At 42.7% G+C, this 6,935-nt stretch overlaps 1 pseudogene; it reads left to right on the plus strand.

Moving 5' to 3' along the window:
• Positions 1-4,842: 4,842 nt before the first annotated feature.
• On the plus strand, positions 4,843-5,280 carry LOC102864072 (annotated as a pseudogene).
• The last annotated feature ends 1,655 nt before the right edge of the window (positions 5,281-6,935 follow it).

Raw genomic sequence — 6,935 nt, forward strand, 5'->3', positions numbered from 1 at the left:
CCGGAGTATCGGGGCCCTGTTAAGCGGCCTGCGCCTGCGCAGCCCGCGCCGGGGGCGTCCACCTCAGTGCCTGATGCCCTGGATCTCTGTGTCTCAAGTGGTCATGGCTGCTTGATCTCTTAGATTTGTCAGGCCTGCAGGCGTTAGCGGCTGCGTTAGAGTCTGAAGCCTCCAGAGCACTTTTAACTAGGTTACTGAACTCTTGGACCATGCTGTTGTAAGGGGCTTAAATAGCCTTTCCGGAATCTGCATCTCACTTGCATTTTAGTGAAGAGTTCTGTTAGTGCAGTGGTTCAAGCACTAGGCTGTCCTTGTAGGAGAAAGATGTGATCATCTGCGTCCATAAATATTTACATTCTTGAGACTCTCATAGGGTACTTCTACTCTGTCCTGTTAGGTGGCATGGGTCGACTACTTATAGCGACCCCATGAACAATAGGTAAAGGACCTTGCCTTAATGCCGTCCTCAACGATCTTCAAAGTGCTCTAGCCCTTTGCTACCGTACAGTCCATTTTCTTAAGAGCTTCACTCTCTTTCTCTGCTCAGTTTCCTAGCAGTGTTTCTTTTTTCCCCAAGCACTGGCTACTCCTGAAAACATGCCTAAAGTATGTGAGATGCAGTTTAATCATCCGTGCCTCTGAGAAGCAACCTGGTTGCGCTTCCTCCAAAACAAATGTTTGTTCTTTTGGCGGTCACTGAGATATTTAACACTCTCCTTTAACACCACTCAAAAAAATATCGATTATTCCCATTTTATCCTTATTCGTCGTCCTACTTTCAAATGCATACGAAGCGTTTGAAAATAACCTAACTTGGATCAGGCACACCTTACTCTTTAAACTGACATCACGGAAGTCCTTGACAGGAGAGTTTTATCAATGCATATATCTTTTAATTTCTTGACTGCTACTACCGTATTGCTTTTGTATGCAAGTAAATTGAAATCGTTGACAACTTCAATTTTTTTCTGTATCTGTCCTGATGTTGCCTACTGGTCTAGTGATGAGAATTTTTGTTTTCTTGATGTCCAGATGTAATCCATATTGGAGACTTTGAGCTTAGTCTTTGATCTTCTACAGTTAGTTCTCTAAGACTTCTTCACTTTCTACAACTAAAGTTGTGTCATATTGTAAAAAGAGCAAGGGCTGCGTGGGAACAACCCTATCTGACCTTTACCATCTTTACAAAGGGCAACTGGCCCTGTTCACAGCATCAATAGCACAAAACCAACTCCCATGAGGTCAGACATGCCCCTCCACCCACCCACACACACACACACACACACTCCCGTACCTCTTTCTGCTCATCTCAACACCAATCTTATTGCTTTGCTGGGTCCAAAACCTGATGCATTAACTAACTCACAGACCACACAGAAACATATCAGGGAAGTCAAAGGTTATGATCCAGATTAATAACACAATACAGTAAAGATGGCTTCCAAAATGTGCACACAGGCACCTCAGCCTCAAGCCTTCTGGCCTAGTGTTCCCAAGTTCTCAGTCTTGTCAATACTGGTTTCCTACCCCCAGTTGTCCATCAAAGTTCTCAGTCCTGCCACTATTGACTTTCTCCCCACCCTTAAGGTCCCAGTTCAGCTGTAGGTGTTGTGGTAGGATAGCTGAAGCAGGAAGGGCATCCTACATTGTCTTGCTTTCTCTTCAATATACCAGAAGATCTGCCTCTGTGGTTATTGTTGTTATGTGGCATTGAGTTGCCTGCGATTCATAGCAACCCTATGCACAACAGCTCTGAACCCTATCCTGAGCCAGTCTCTCTGTCAACAGCACACCTATCCCCATTGCAGTTACTGTGTCAATCTATCTCATCCAGGGTCTTCCTCTCCTACATGTTTCCTCCACTCTTCCAAGCCTGATGTCCTTCTCCAAGGACTGGTCCCTCCTGCCCATGTGCCCAAAGCATGTGAGACAAAGCTTCAAAATTCTTGCCAAGGAGCATCTATGTCTCACCCTTTCCAAGACAGACCTGTTTGTTCTCTTGGCTGTCAATAGTGTGTTCAAGACTCTTCTCCAGTACCACAACTCAAAGGCAACAATTCTTCTGTCATCCTTAGTCATTGTCCTGCTCTGTAATGTGAAGACCATGGCCCAAATCAGGTGCATCTTAGTCTCTAAACTGACATAATTTCTCTTTAGCACTATGGAGAGGTTCCTGATAGCAGATTTCTCTAATGCAATTGGTCTTTTGATTTCCTGACTGCTGGTACTAAGAGTCTTGATTGTGAAGCCAAACAAGCGGAAATTGTTAACAATCTGAATCTCTTCTCCATCTATCAGGGTACTACCAATTGGTCCAGTGGTGAGAATCTTTGTCTTCTTGATTCTAAGCTTCAATCCATATTGAAGACTACAGTCCTTGACCTTCTGCCCCAAACACTTCAGGACCTCCTCAGTTTCAGCAAGCAAAGTTGTATCATTTTTGCACAACACAGGTTGTTGATGAGTCTTCCTCCAATCCTGATGCTACAATTCTTCTTCTCAAATGATCTGTTCAGCACATAGACTGAAAATGTATGGAGAAAAGATTCATAACAGAAATTCCTTATATGAGTATGAATAGTATTCCAGCGCTCACAGCATTATATGTTAGTATAGATCTTAAATACTCTTTTTTGCTGTGAATGCCACACAATTCCTCTTCAATTTGTTATTTCAGGCATAGTAGATTATGTGATTATCTGCGTCAAAATGGTAAATACCAGTCCGTCTCAGCTTTCTAACACCTAGGATGTCAATCTTTATGCAATTCATTTTTGACAACTTAGTTTCTAGATTCACACATGCCATATTCTAGTTCTTAATAGATGTTTGCCATGTTTCCTACCTTGCCACATCAGCAAATGAAGGTCCTTCAATGGGTGAAAACTTTATTCCCTCCATGTCAATATGGCAGATTCTAATTTGAGAGGGCATCTCTTCTTCAGATGCATTACAAGTGCCTTCTGCTCATCTGCCATGTTGCCATACTCTGGTGTCGTACATGTTGTTGTGATGTTAGAAGCTATCCTACCAGTATTTTAAATGTCAGCAGAATCACTCATGGTGGACAGGTTTCAGCAGAGCTAGGACTGGCCATCATATATCTATTAAAAAAACAGGCCCTCAAAAACTCTATGAACAATGGGAGAAATTAATCAATCCTACAAGGTAGCTATTATTCAGAACCAATTCAATGGCAATGCATTGTGCATTTAATGGCCTGAATTCAGGTTCTCTGAGCTGACCACTGTTAGAACATTTAGGTTTCTTTTAAGAAGATAATTACATCTAGAATGCAAAGAAGTAATTGTGTAAATAATTGCCCTCCTAAAGAGGGAGCACTGGTAGCCTAGTGGTAAAAAGCTGTGCTGCAATCTTGAAGGCACATGTTCTAATCCACCAGCTGCTCTGCAGGAGAAAGATGGGCAATCTCTTCCCATGCAATTAGTTGCCTCTGAAAACCTGCTGAAGGTGTCGGTTCTGACTCTATGATACACAACAACAAGAATAAAGAATTAAGGGGGAGCTCTGGATAGAAGGAGAATTGACGCCTTTGAGCTGTGGTGCTGGAGAAGAGTACTGAATGTACCATGGACTGACAAAAAAACGAATAGATTCATCCTAGAGAGGGTTAAACCAGGCTGCTCCCTGGAGGCAAGGATTCTGGGGCTTCGCCTGACATATTTTGGACATGTTGTAAGGAGAGACAGGTCTTTGGAGAGGAACATCATGCTGGGCAGAGTGGAGGGACAGCGTAGGAGGGGAAGACTCTCTATGAGGCGGATTGATTCAGTGACTGGGGTAATCGGGATGGATGTGTCAGAGGCAATGAGAGTGACACAGGATAGAGCAGGGTTTAGGGCTGTTGTACATAGGGTCGCTGTAAGTCGCAAGCGACTCAACGGCACATAACAACAACAACTGGTAGCCTAGTGGCAAGGAGCTGCAAGTACAATTCCAGAGGCGCACGGTTCGAATCCACCAGATGCTCTGCTGGGGAAGGAGGGACAGTCTCCTCCTGTACCAGTCAGATCTGATTTGATGGTACATTCACACAAAAATAATAAACAATTTAAAAAAAGAATAAAGAATTAGGAAGCTGTGGTGGCATAGTCTGTAAGGAGTTGCACTGCTAACTGAAAAGCCATGCCTCCTTGGCTTCTCCAGAGAAAGCCAGGCAATCTCCTCCTAAGTGATTTATAGCCTTCTAACCCACTGGAGGGTCAGCTATGAGTCAGTTCCAACTCAGCTCAATGACTAAATACAGATTAAGATTAAGATTAAAGAGAAAAAAAATAATAAGGTTAAGGAGCCCTGGTAGTGCAATGGTTAACTCAGTCTGCACCCACTAGTAGTTTCTGTGTAGGAAGTGACCTGGCAACCTGTTTTTACATAGATCTCAGCATAGAAAACACTATAGGGCAGTTCTTCTATGTCATATGGTATTACTATGCATCAGATCAACTCATTGCCACACAAAAAATAATAAAAGGTTATGCAAATTTCTCCTCAGTTTGAAAGAGCTGTACATTACACATTAGAGTATAAGTTCAGAATGCTGAAGATGTATACTCCCAGAGACGTTGAAGACAAAGTTTGCTAGTCACTAAAAATACGTATCTTTTTGTGAAAAGGCAGCAGGAAAGGGTTTGGGTTTGTTTGGTGTTTTTGTTTGTTTGGTTTGTTTAATATAGAATTAATTTAGGCAAAGAAACAGGTTAAGATATCAACGGGAATAATGGTTTACAGGACTTGGCTCATTGCAGGGCTCTGTTTGAATGGCAGTCTCTGAAGAACAAGGTTAAGAAAGTAATACTTTGGCTTTCCCGAGGCTCCGACAAGATGGCGGAAGTGGAGCAGAAAAAGAAGCGGACCTTCCGCAAGTTCACCTACCGCGGCGTGGACCTAGACCAGCTGCTGGACATGTCCTACGAGCAGCTGATGCAGCTGTACAGCGCTCGGCAGCGGCGGCGGCTGAACCGGGGTCTGCGCAGAAAGCAGCACTCGCTGCTGAAGCGGCTTCGCAAGGCCAAGAAGGAGGCGCCCCCGATGGAGAAGCCCGAGGTGGTGAAGACGCACCTGCGGGACATGATCATCCTGCCCGAGATGGTGGGCAGCATGGTGGGCGTGTGCAACGGCAAGACCTTCAACCAGGTGGAGATCAAGCCCGAGATGATCGGACACTACCTGGGTGAATTCTCCATCACCTACAAGCCCGTCAAGCACGGCCGGCCTGGCATCGGCGCCACCCACTCCTTCCGCTTCATCCCACTCAAGTGACAATAAAGGTCGTGGACAAAAAAAAAAAAAAAAAAGAAAGTAATACTTTGAAGAAACTGGAGAAAATTTATCTAAATTTCCAAGGGAAGCTTCTGGAACACAGAAGAGAAATCTGGTCTTGTGAAGCCCTTTATCCAATGGCAAACTAGGAAGCCACTTTGGCCTCCAGGTCATCTCATATTCTCTGAAATAAAAATTGGATTAGCCACCAACTCAACAAAGGAAGTTTGCCTTCTCTGTACGCTCCCTATCACAGCAAAACTGGCAAAAAAGAATGCTCTCTCCTTCCTTTGGTGGAAGGGAATGACTTTTTTTTATTCGTGTGTGTGTGTGTGTGTGTGTGTGTGTGTGTGTGTGTACCATCAAATCAGATTTGACTGGTACAGGAGGAGATTGTCCCTCCTTCTCCAGCAGAGCATCTGGTAGATTCAAACTGCACACCGCTGCGATTGCAGTGCATCTTCTTGCCACTAGGTCACCAGAGCTCCCCAGGAAATGACTTTTTAATGTAAGGTCAATAGCCAAGTGCTACGATATTGAACTGTAAAACTGTAAAGAAAAAAGTTCAGGTTCAAAGACTGAAATGATCTGAGCCTTTGGAATGTATGATAAAGAGAGGAATCTTGCCCTACCCCAGGACAGGGCAAAACAAACTTATTTAAAAGAGTAATATCATGAAGACAGGTGGATATTACATTTTCCACTTAACTAGTTTTGGCACTGGTCTCAATAAACAAATTGAAGTGAGGTGCCTGGATTTTTCTTCTGTTCTGAAGAGACTTGTCTGAACAAATGAAAAATGATGAAAGGGACCAGATAGTGATAAGCCTCATTCTAATTCAGAGTTACTTATATCTTCTGAGGGATAATGATGCTTCCCTAGGATCCAGAGCCTTGAAGCTATGATTGTTCCGATTCCTGGCACTCCTTCTTCCCCCAATTAAACAGAGAACTCCCCATTGAGATGGACTCCCAGGTATGCAGAAGTTCTAGTTTTACCTCACCTTTTGTTCAGATCAATCTTGTTACGTGGTAACAATCTGGTAGCATGGTGACATTGCTTATTTATATCTGTACATTTTCTTCTCACTTGAAGAACTAGTATCTGCAAGAGAATGACTATATTGCAGAGAGGTAAAAAATTTAGTAAAAATTTGGGAAGAATTTTTTTAAACTATTTGTTTACCACTGTTCATCAGTACTTATAATAAAGTTAACAATATACAATTAGACTAACATTCTGATTAATTGTTTTTAAAAAGTTGTTTTTGCTGGCTTCAGCTGAACCAGTGACTCAGATACTGAGGAGATTCCATCTACAAGTAATGACTGGGTTGAGATAAATAAAAACATGCAGGTCAATAGACTACACGTTTGTTCACCTATTTTTGCCTAAAGGTTTAAACTGCAGCATCACGAAAGGTTTTCTTTTCCTAAATTTTCACCAGCAAAGTCTTAGAGATTCCATGAATCATATAGAAGAGATTCCATGAACTATATAAGACAAGTACTTTAACTTTCTGTAAAGGAAAGGCTCTCTAAAAGGAACAAATGCCATTTAACTAAGCTTTGCTTGCCTTATTTAAATACACCAATGTTTGTCTTAGTTTCCTGGGTAAGGAGGGAATGATAGAAAGAGAATTGATGCCTTTGAG

Source organism: Elephantulus edwardii, unplaced genomic scaffold, assembly GCF_000299155.1.
Source record: "Elephantulus edwardii isolate Elephantulus edwardi_28Jun2011 unplaced genomic scaffold, EleEdw1.0 scaffold00094, whole genome shotgun sequence".
Lineage (NCBI taxonomy): Eukaryota > Metazoa > Chordata > Mammalia > Macroscelidea > Macroscelididae > Elephantulus > Elephantulus edwardii.